This window comes from Lepidothrix coronata, unplaced genomic scaffold (genome assembly GCF_001604755.1).
Source record: "Lepidothrix coronata isolate B3197 unplaced genomic scaffold, Lepidothrix_coronata-1.0 Scaffold20, whole genome shotgun sequence".
Classification (NCBI taxonomy): Eukaryota; Metazoa; Chordata; class Aves; order Passeriformes; family Pipridae; genus Lepidothrix; species Lepidothrix coronata.
Genome location: NW_016690200.1, coordinates 4,356,610 through 4,369,215, shown reverse-complemented (window position 1 = coordinate 4,369,215; position 12,606 = coordinate 4,356,610).

The following is a 12,606-nucleotide window of genomic DNA, read 5'->3' as shown; positions in this document are numbered from 1 at the left end:
TGCAGAAGACAAGAATGCAAAAACTTCTGCCTGTTTTCTTTTAAAAACCTTCCAGCTAGTCTTTACTTTTGGAAGAAATTCTAGGGAGATAACCCAAAATGACTTTGTCTTGGCATACAAGAATTACAGCTGGCAAAGAAAGGTATTATGAAGCATATTTCTACTGGTGGCACAGTCTTCTGGAAGAAATGCAAATGCAATTTTTAGAACAGTTCAGCTTCAGAGATCTCTTACTGCTTTCTCACAGAGCAGATTTAGTGTTCACAGAAATTTTACTCGAATTCCATTGGCTACATAAACACTTTCCTTCAGTTACTACTTGACGAGTCTTTCCTTTTTACTTTTTGTGTAAAACTATGGTTTTTATGGACCTCTGAGAAAACATCAGTGTTGATATACACTTCTGTGAAGGGAATACTAGCTTAGAAAATGTACTAGTTTTCCTTCGTTAACATTTGTGAGTGTCTCAAAAGCAACACGCAGTCTGCAGGTTAAAAACAGATGCCCTGAACTATTAAAAAGCATTGCTGTAGTCTGTATATTAATTATTGCATTTTATCTCTGCAGCTGATACAGATGTAATCATGTGCAGGCATCCCATAGTTGATATATAAATGAAGAATACTGTTATTTAATTTTAATAATAATCCAGTGTAGAAGACAGTCATGTAGAGACGGAGAAGTAAATGTCTGACAAAGCAGTTGAGTCAGGTAGAGATCATTGACAGTGAGTAATGGTTTCATATAACACAAAATGTCAAAAGAATAATTTACAGATAATATTAGGAAGGGTAAATGAGGAGACAATGGTTCAAAGTGAAAATAAGCTCAGGGTGCACTGATCCAAAAATTGTGTTTGAAGGCTCTGTAATGCAAATACAAAGCTGGCAGTGCTGCATCCCTTTGAAATTGAGGGAAGTCTGTGTTCTAATTGTAAAATATGGCTCCATTTACTGAACAAAGAATGTTATCAGCAAGACAAGGGGAAAGCTAAGAAGAAAGCACTAGTTTATACTGTGGGTACTCACCTCTCTACAAATGGGCAGAACAAAGACTATGGCTTTGTACAGTCCCATTTAAATTCCGAGGGATTATCTCATACAAGGGCCATATCATTTTTCATATCTTTACACATAATGCTGAAAATAATGATTGGGTTGTTCTGCCTATAGTGCCAACACATAAATTTCCTATTCCTTCTGAATGGAGGTGTCTTCTTAGTTGCATTCATCTGTACACCTCTGATCTGTGTAACAGGTTTACTTTCAAGTCACTCATTTAACAAGTGCTTGAAAGCAGCACAAAGACACTGTGAAAATGGTGATGAGATTCAATACCAAAAAACATTCACTCAGACCCAATCAGGGTAAAACAGGCAGAGGGAGATAAATTTTGGATCAAAGGACTGTTGGTGGAAAAGAGAAGCAGGTGGTTTTTTTGCTAGTATGTAGGGCTGGGCCCAGTTATCTATCAGTTCTGGCAGGTGGATAATCTCATCCATAAGTGTAATAACCCTCGTTTTGAAAGTAATTAAAATGTTATGCTCCCCTTTTCATATTAGACAGATGTCACAGAACTTTATGACTGATGTTTGCACCTTCTTTTCAGGTTCCAGACTATAGGTATTCCTGACCAACACAGGAATAAGTCACTATTATTCTGTAGCCTTTCTCCTACTCTGTAGCATTTTGAGGAGTGATATTAATTTTGGTTCAGAATTTAATTTTCCTGATTTTGCTCAAGAATTTTAGTCTCAACATTAGAGTATGGATATTTTTCTTGATCAACCTACTTTCCTTTGCATGTGAGCTTTAGAGCCTGGTTTTAATATTTTTGCAAACATCTATGTTTCTAATAAAAATAAATTTCAGGAAGGGATTAACATTAGACTTCCTACAGCAGAGTACATTCTGCTATGATCAGCTCAGGAATTTCAGTTTGTTATAGAGGGAGATCAATATGAAACCTCATATTTTGGAATAGTCTGAGTGAGTACCCTTCTTTTAAGCAGCCATACAGAGCCCACATGTTGGCCAAAATCTCATAATTTACTGTTCTTTCATGTCCCTCTTGCTTTGGTTTCCTTGATTTTGCAGCCACTAAACCAGCTGGCACAGTTGCTATCCCTTTAACACATTGCCTCTGTCCCAGTCAACATACTATGTTTTTATTAAATCCATAATTCATATTTCCAAGTTTCTTTTCTCACATCAGGAGTTGTAAGCAAGAATAGTAATGACACACATCAGGAGTTATAAGCAAGGATGGTAATGATATAAGGATGTTGCAACAAACAAAATGTTGTGCAAGTGCAATGCTGCTCCCCATGAGCCTCCATATAACTCCCCTGCCTGTGTGTTGAAGAATCACAGACTGAAAATGCTTCCAGCTAGACAAATGTTTTGGGGATTTGGATCTTTAGAATGAAAGGTTCAGTCTGTGTGTTTTCAAGTTCTCACTGGCCATTGTACACTGCAAAAAGATGCCAAGGAAGCTGTTAGTTAAAAAAAGATTTGTTGCAGCCTATTTTCTTCAGCTGCTCTTGTGGAAGGTTAAAAAGATAAAATGGGCTTAATTTTATAGCAGTGGTGCAAAAAATGTTTGAATATTTAACCTCAAAATCTTTGTTGTAGAAGTGGATGATCACACATACTTATTTACTCTTTTTCTGTTACTGAAAAATCACTTCCATGAAAAAAAAAAGAAAGAAAACATGGAGATATGTGCATTACTATGTAGGTCAACTATTAATTGGTTTCAAAGGGCTTTATTCTTTAAAAGAAATGATCCTTTTATACTTACAGAAGACATTTGTTCCATTTGCAGTATAAATTGGGACACATGCAGTTTCCTTTGTTGTTCTCCAAACCACGATGATTAAGGAAGCCCATTAACTCAACGAGCAATACAGTAAGGCCTTTTGCAAACTACTTCGGAAGAAAAGCAGAAAAATCTCTATAAACACAGGTGAACAATAAAATACCAATAAGGCAAAAGTATTGTTTGCAGTACACCCTCAATCAGTGGCTATTCTTTTTACATCTCAGCATGAGATCTCCGTCTCACTGAAGTTGGTTTCATAAGAAATAATCAGGAGAATTTTATAAAACCTAAAGGCCACTACAAATTAGATTTTGTGTATTCCAAATACCCATTAAGGGTTCAAAAATGAACCACTCCCATTTCAAAATACTTTGGCTTTCTGTCAAAACTTGAAATTGTGGTAGCAGCAAAGGATCAGGTTAGGAAAGTTAAAGCCTATATAAAAATTAAATCTGTCCACGGATGCAGAGGGAAAAAAAGAAAAGCTTTTACAGGTATATTAGTAATACAAGGAAGATTAGAGAAAATGCTGGTCCTCTCCAGAAGGAATTAGGAGGCCTGCTTACCTGGGACATGGAGAAAGTTGAGGTACTCAATGTCTTTTTTGCCTCGATCTTACCAGCAAATGGTCCAACCACACCACCCAAGTTGCAGAAAGCAAAGGCAGGAAATGGGGCAATGAAGAACAGTCTTCTGTAGATCAGATTTGAAATCATTTAAGGGATCTGCAGTTGCACAAGTCCATGGGACCTGATGACATACATCCTTGGGTCTTGAAGGAACTTGTGGTCTTCTATGATGGGATTACAGTAATGGTGGATAAGGGAAGAGCATCTGATATCATCTACCTGGACTTGTGCAAAACATTTGACACTGTCCTGGACAATGTCCTTGTCTCTAAACTGAAGGGACATGGATTTGATGGACGGACCACTCGGTGGATAAGGAATTGGCTGGGTGGTTGCACTCAATGACTCAGTGTAGAGACGAATGATGAGTGGTGTTCCTCAGAGGTCAGGATTGTGACTGGTACTGTTTAGTATCCTTATCAGCAACATGGACAGTGGGACTGAGTGCACTCTCAGCAGGTTTGCCCATGACACCAAGCTGTGTGGTGTGGTCAACACACTGGAGGGAAGGGATGCCGTCCAAAGGGTCCTGGACAGGCTGCAAAACTTATGAAGTTCAAGATGTTGCACCTGGACTGGGGTTATCCCAAGCACAAGCAGAGGTTGAGCAGAGAATGGATCAAGAGCAGCCCTGAGGAAAATGGCTTGGGGCTATTGGTGGACAAGAAGCTTGACATGACCCACCACTGTGGGATTGGAGTCCAGAAAGCCAACCATGTCCTGGGCTGCATCAAAAGGAGAGAGGCCAGGGAGGGGATTCTTCGCCTTTATTCCACTCTAGTGAGCCCCTGCCCTGAGTGCTGCATCCATCTCTGCCTAGGAGAGGAGAGGACAGGACAGGACAGGATAGGACAGAACAGGACAGGACGGGAGGAGACAGGAGAGGAGAGTCTGGGGTGACCTAACTGCATCCTTAAAGTCCCTTAAAGGACCCAGAGGAAAGACAGGGAGGAACTCTTTATCAGAGAGTGTAGTGATAGGAGGAGGAGTAAGGCTGTTAAACTGAAATGGGGTAGGTTTAGATTTCATATTAGGAAAGAATTTACTATGAGGGTGGTGAAACACTGTAACAGGTTGTCTGGAGAAGTTGTGGATGCCCCCTCCTTGAAAGTATTCAAGACCAGGTTGGATGGGGCTTGGAGCAACCTGGTCCAGTGAAAGGTGTCCCTGCCAGTGGCAAGGGAGTTAAAATGAGATAACCTTTAAGGTCCCTTCCAACCCAAACTATTCTATGATTCCATGAAAACTCTGGCTTGAATGAAAAGTGCTTTGTATTTTTAAAAAAGAGCATGATTTTGTTATACCTCCATTTTACTTAAAGCACACAATGTTGCCTTAAGCGAGGCTGTTCAATATTTAGATAAATCTTGCAGAGTAAGATCAGAAGGCAAAGGGAATTAATAATTGCTTGTAGTAGAAGCTATTCTCTGTGGATGGCTGGTTGGAATCCAGATTAGCCGTGACTGGACAGTGTTATTGTCATTTCAAAACAAAGCACAGTCATAACTCAAAATGTTGTTGCTTGCATGTGTGATATTACACAGTACTTGCCTCATTATTGTACCATGCTGTAATTCTCGTGTCATTGTAAAAGAAATTTATTCCCTTAGCCTGCTGTCCATCATAAGTTTCACGATTTGCTCCTTTATTTCATGTTGCATTTTCTTTTACAGAGAGCATCATAAAAGCGAGAGGGATTACATGACCCCAGGGGTTGATTGTATCATTGATTGTATCATTGATTGTATAGCTGTTCTTAAACGGGTCAAATTCACAATGAATGGACAATAATCATATTTGCTGGCCTGATTTTCTGGTGGCTACCAGACTACTAACAATGCATCTCAAACATGAAGAAAATTCATGATGAGGCAGAAAGATGGCTGGTTGCCTGAACTTTTTCTATCTACTTAATTCATAAGACAGGTCACAAACTACATTATTTTATTGCTCTCACCACCACTACTTTGTTCCACCATTGCCCAATATTGCCTGTCAGTTCCTCCAGTAGAAATCTGGAAATGGTCGAGAACTGACTTCCATTGTAATAAATTAATAACTGTAGTTCTGTAACTGGAAGAGAAAACCAGACTGGCTCTAGTCAGGTTGTTTTTTGCTACTACAACACAACAGGAACCAATGTTGCACCATTAGAACAGCACAGCACTATAGTTGAGATTAAGAATCTGATTATATTTATGCTCTCTTCAAGTTGAAGAAATGCTTGCTTACTGTTGATACAAGCAGATATATCTGTAAAAGCCACTTTGTAGTGATAGTTATAAGGAAAAGATAAATAAAGCAAGAAGAGAAGTCTTGGCCAGTGCAACATATCAGAGAGTAATTTGACCCTGTGGAACACCACAAAAACTCAGCCTCTTGGAAAAACACTTTCCCTACAGGACACACAAAATAAAAATACATACCCTCTTCAGTAGGAAAAAGAGAAGGGGTTTTATGTGCTGAATTCTATAATCAAGAATTCTCCAAAATATTGAAAATATCAAAGAGTTTGAAAACAGAATGACCTGACCACAAATATTTACAAGTGAAAGTGGGGAAATAACTTAGATGTTTGTGAACATTTTTGTTGTCTTTCTTTCCCAAGCTCCACTTAACCAAGACAAGCAGCCCATAGGACACAGCTGAGCTAAACACAACAGTGACCGAGTTGACCCAGAAGTGCACAAGCAAAGTTCCTCAGTTAACATTCAAGTACTGTTGTTTTTCTATATATGGATTATAAATGTTTTTTGGGAAAAAATAATTACCACCACTAAACTACCAGTCTAGTCAAAGGTGCCTATTAGAAATGTATTATCATTTTTACTTATTATGTTGAATATTTTCTTCTCTCTCTGTAACTTTGTCCTTACTTCCCCTGCTAACTAGGGTCTGTTAATATATTTTTAAAGTAAGCACCTATTTTCAATACCAAGAATTTTTAGCAGAGTGATTTAAAACATCTTAGTTGCCTCATTTACCAGCATCACTCAAAAAACTTACCTTCATTTGCAAAGATTACTGTGTGAAATATTGCTACAGTGAAGTCAGCAAAATTACTCTGGACTGCAGGGTGCTGAAATTCCCCCATCCTCTTCCTCGACTTCTATGGAGCCAGGATTTCTCCCCTGTCGTGTTTACTGCTGAGTGGAATGGAGTTAGAGCCTATAAGCAATTTGCCACTGTGCAGGTGTTTCTGTAACAAAATTCCAACAATTTCCCATCAAAGGAGAGAGCAAGTAAGTGTTAAGAGAGGAGTTGTAGCTTATTTATAAATACAGACAAGTGAAACTTATTCTAATCTAAGTGCATTATTTCTGTTGTCTAATTTAAGATGGTTGAAAAGTCTTCATGTAATTATGCTGAATGTATCCAATTTACTGTGTCATTGTAGTGATACAAAGTTCTGAAGGAACACTACATGTACAGACTACAGAGATGTCCAGTGAAAGCTACATTAGCAAACTTAAATGAAAAAGATGTGAATTGGTGCTTTGGGCACCAAGTTCCCTTGAGAATAACTTCAGTCTATTCATGACAATTGACAATTTTTCTTCAAGTCAAATTTTTCTCCAACTTTCAGTAAAAGGAAGGGCACACTCTATCTGTCGTTATGGTATCACACGAATTTAGGACCAAAATGGATTGGACAAGTATAATCCTTCAACTAATTGTCATAATTTCAATAATTGTCAGCAATTATGTAACTAAACTTGAAGGTGAAAAAAATAATTCAGCTAGTAGACTTGTGGTAGGTCCACTGTCACAGAATGGATTACATTGGAAGGGACCACAGTGGGTCATCTGGTCCAAGCTCTCTGCTCAAGCAGGGTTATCCCAGAGCACACAGCACAGGATTGGGTCCAGATAGTTCTTGAATATCTCCAGTGAAGGAGGCTCCACACCCTCTCTGGGCAATCTGTTCCAGTGCACTGTCACAGCACAGGAAAGAAGTTCTTCGTCACGTTCAGGTGAAACTTTTCATGCATCAGTTTCTGCCTGTTTCCTGTCGTCCTGTTGCTCGGCACCATGGAGAAGAGTCTAATCCATCCTCTTGGCACACACCCTTCAGTTACTGACAGACATTGATGAGGTCCCGTTTCAGTTGCCTCTTCTCTAGGTCGAACAGACCCAGCTCCCTCAGCCTTTCCTCACAAAAGAGATGCTCCATGTCTCTCTTGTAGCGAGGAACCCAAGACTGGACACAGCACTCCAGATGTATCTCACTAAGGCTGAGTGGAGGGGCAGGATCACACTCTGCTGGCAATTCTCTTCCTAGAGCACCCCTGGATGCCACTGGCCTTTGAGGTCACAAGGAGACACTGTTTGTTCCATTGCCTGTATTTAAATTGAAGTTTCTGGAGAAAAGGCAGGGCAGGGTCTGTCTCACACCACAGACGTGCAACGCATGGGAAATTTGAACATGCACAGGTTGAGTCACAAAGAACCACAGTTACACAGTCAACAAAAAACAATATCTTTCTAGGAAACACTTCTCCATGGCATATTAAAACATTTTTAGCAATAACTTCTCTGTGTGGAAAGGTCTTACTTAACCACTAGTCTTTGTTAAATTTAGTACTAGAGTGCAGGTGCTTATGCTAAGAAACATCCTGCTGCAAACCTTTGAAATCCTGAGTCTTTTACAACCAGAAGCCAGTACTGCTATTAATGGCAAGCCACAGAAGGTCAGATGGCTCTTTCACTACATGCATGCTGTACACACATATGCAAGAATGAGCCACTGTCCACAACCCTTGTAGCTCCCAGATATTCAAATCTGCAGTGTGATTTCTAGAATACAACCACAGGGAGCATGAAAACTGTACCATGAGAATATCGAGGGGGGAATATGTAAAATAAAGAGTGATTGCTGTGTTAGAAGCCCTCAGGTAAAAACTCAGCACAGAAACTTCATAGGTTTCAGAAATAAAATACCTTAAATGGTGCCAAAAGTATTAACTAAGTGTTGTCTTTGCACAGGGAACAGACATTATTTATTAAATGTCATATTTTAAATTAAGAGATGATCAAAGTTCTGTTATTTCTTTATGTCCCAAACAGGCTGTTTTTTCTCAACCTCATCTGGCTTATGAAGAAAACAGAAAAAATGTTTAAATAGAGCAAGTTTGTTATCAAAGAAAACACCTCTAAAGTGAAAGATTCTCTGCTCCTTCTCACTTTTTCTTTTCCAGTGTGAATTTTGTTTCATATTTTAATTCAAAGTTCCTGAGATGTAATTCTGATTGAAGTCCAGGATAGGGTGTAAAGAGGGATTGCTTCTGCCAGTTATCTACTTCATAACCAACTTCTTGTGTCTCTATTCTTCACACTTTGGTTACATGATCTGCTTGAATCCTAAGCTTTGAGGACATGATGGCTTTCCTACTGTAGTTAGTATTTATCTACCATAATGTGAGAGTTTAAAGCATTTTAGTCTTTTTGTAACACTGATTATAAAGATATTTTTGCTTATCTGTACTCTGGTTCATTTGCAGTATTTTTTATGGCACTCCCCACAAATTACTAATGTTAGCACCCTTTCAGGACTTCAGCACATCTGATGCAGCAACGATAAAATCAAAGAACCAATGCTATTAGGCATCCCAGGAACATAGAACACCTTCAAACCACGAAAAAAAGATTGCTCCTTGTAACAACCAGGATGTCAGAGAAAGGCTGGAAAATTACTGACTTCTACAGTATTGTGGAGTAAGTAGTATTTTTTTAAAACTAACCCATAAGACAACAATGCCTCGAAATGCTCTATTTCTGTAAACTCTTTTCTCTTTTGTCCCTATCATGTGAATTTTAGCTTTCTATATTGTTACACTCTTTCTCTTTGGAGGCTTGCAGACCTTGAGAGAGATGCCAGTCATCAGCTAACTGCTACCTGGGGTATTTCTGACTTCAGGAAGAGGAGCAATGTGAGACAGTTCTTTCCTCCTCAATCGTTTATTAAGTAGATCACGAATTATTAGTACCTAAATTACCTATAATTACAATCATTTAGTTTTGCCAGAAGCACTTACATCATGTAAGTTGTGTGTTTTAAACATGATGCTGAAAATAAGATGAGACTCTCAGATGTTACCTCAGGGTCAGTTCAGAGTCTCTTGTTTTGGAGTTTTCAAAGATCTGCTTAGTAAGATGATGTTAGGAACTGTAGAGTTGTAACTGAATCTGTTTATACATGTCCTAGAGGGAAAACTCCCAGAACATGATCGATCTATTCAGGGATTTAAAGTGTGATTTATATAATTTACAAGCTGTGTTTAACACAAACTATCATCCCACTTACTTTTTTTTTTTTTAGAACATCTTGAAGGCTCAAAGAGTTGTACAAACACTGATAATTAACTCCGGGATTTTCAAAGAGGCCTGAAAGTGAGACCCCCCATCCACAGTTGAATTGGGTAACTCACTCCTGAAGACCACTTTGAAAGATCCTATCCTTGACTATTTTAAGCACAGCTCTGCTTCCGAGAGTGGAAAATACTTCCCAGCTCACCCTGTCCATTTTTCTTTGCAAGCCTCAGAATGGAAGATCCCACCTGATTACTGTCTTTATATTATAAATAAGATTTTCAAAGGATCACTTGATCCCAATCTATAAGGACAAATAAGCACAAGGAATGCTTTGTTTAGAGATTTTTCATAAAATCAGACAGAATGGAATCCACTGACACATATTGAAGTGTCAAGATGAAAACGAAAAAAGTTTTTTAATAGTAAAGATGATTAACAAAATAATTTAATGTCAGTTGCTAGAAATGCTCCATGATCAGCAGTATTAGATATATTTATCCACAAGCTATGCTACAATTCAATCAAGAACAGATTCTTAAAACTCCATGTGTCTGTGTTATAAGCAGTAAGACTTGACTATATCACACCTTTTTTATTTTATGACTTCTGAATTTCTTTGTGTAGAGCTTAATTTCTTCATATTTTTAATGTATTTATATCTTTAATTTTGTCCTTTTTTTTTTCTACTCTGGAATTTTTTTTTCTCTTCTGTCAGCAATATATCTGGAGAAGTTTTAGGTGATATATCCTATTTTTCTGACTGACTTTGATTTTGAGCCCAGAGGAAAAAAATAAATCAAAATGGTGTTTAGGTGTTATTTGTGAAGGAATGGAATATTGTTGGGGACGAAAAACAAAGAAGTTAGTATTCAATTTTTATCTTCTTTCTTGTCATAAGAACCATGAGGTCATTGTAGGTTTTAGGACCACAAGTGCCCAATATACTTAACTTGATTTTCATTGAAAATCATCACTGATAATCCCGAGAACTGCAAAGCAATATTTTAAAGCAAAAACTTTAAGTGAGAAGTGTGAGTGCTGTAAGTCTAAAGAGAATGGATAACTTTTTTGGGGGAGAAGTTTCTATGTCCCACATGCTGCTTCAAGTTACACCTGTAATTGAGCATTTGATGGTGAGCCGTGGAAATAAAAAGTTGTATGTAGACAATAAGTGGAAACAGTGTCCTGCAAGTAATGTTTTTTTTGTTGGAACAGTATGAGGCTTTTTTTCTAATCCATTAAAATCTTTTGTTTCTTCTTCACAGTGTCTGTTGTTCCAGAGATAGAAAAATAATATAAAATATCCTTTTTATGGATATCTCTTTTATGGATATTATGGCATTGAAGGCTTTTCATATCAGATACAGAATCACAGAAAGGATTATTAGTTGGAAGGGACCCACAAGGGTCGTCAAAGTGCAACCCTTAGCCCTACACAGGGTCACCTCCAGGAGTGACACCATGTGCCTGAGAGTATCAGTGTATGAGCAACTACAGTTTTAAATTTGGATTTTCCATAGGCACAGTGACTGCACTACTCACAGAATTGCCCATCACACACACACAGCATCTAACGGGGCTCTTATGTTACAACTCTGGTTGCCTGGGGACAATTAAGCAGCCCTGTGGATGCTGTTCTGTTTGCAACAAAACTTCGTAGGAGAAAGAAAGGTTTTTGCAGAATTTTCTGAAGTTTTCTCCAACTTGAGGTCAGTTATCTGGAAGTGTACTCCACAGCAAGTGTCTTACACTTCATTTCCTCGTTTTTCACCTTCAGTGGCCCAGAGGTCTAAGACAAATTCTTCGGTTTGTTTTCATCCTATGTCCCAACTTCCAGAACTCATTCACCTGTGACTGAAGGGGGCAGCAATTCCTGTGGATGAAATGATCATTACTCAGCTTCTGACCCCCTTGTTTCCCAGCCTGCTGGCTCAGACCTATGCCCTCAGTGTCAATGGGCAGACTGCTATATCATTTCTTTCTGCATAACAAAAAGCATCACCTACTTTACTTTCATTGCTTCTCCCTTCTGCTGAACAGCACTCAAGACCTTGTGAGTAATGAAATGGTTATTTATCAGTAACTTTCCCTTGTTGACTATTCCAAACCTGGCACCTTCAGGTTTTGATACACTGCATCCAGCTTAATTTTTGGTTAAGGTGTATAATAACTAACTAAATATATGCAACAATAACAGACTAGCATGATAGCATGGTGATAGTCACCTGCTATGCTTCTATTTTCAGCCCTGACTTTTCCTGAAAGATGCTGTGTAACATAATCCATACAGAAACCTGTATTAAATTGTCTTGATAGACCTCAAAACTGAAATCACTTGAAATATGGAAGATCCAACTCTAATCTCACAGAAAAACCATATTCCAAAAATCAGAAATTGGTTCACACAAAATATGCGACTTTTACGGGAAAATAAACTCTCCTTGTATTACTGACCTATTATACACAAATTTTACAATCTGAAGGCACAATCTGAGCTAAAGAGAAACATAAATAAGTTCTTATTTTGGCAGTTTTATTCCAAATTGTGTTGCAAGATAGCAGATGAGCAATTTTATTCATTGATAAATGGGTTAGATCGGACTAGTGCAACGGTTCATTAACCTTATGATAAGTTTGGGCTATCTCAGAAGTGTTCTTGCTGTGAATTTAGATTTGATGATGGTTCACACATCAAGGAAACAAATTGCCTTGTCTTTTATAGGAAAAAAGGGGGGGTAAAGAAGTTAATTGATGTCTTTTAAATCCTATCACTAATAAAGCATTTTTTCTTCTAGATACTGCCTTCTAATTCTTATGAGATGCATTAGACAGACGGAATGCC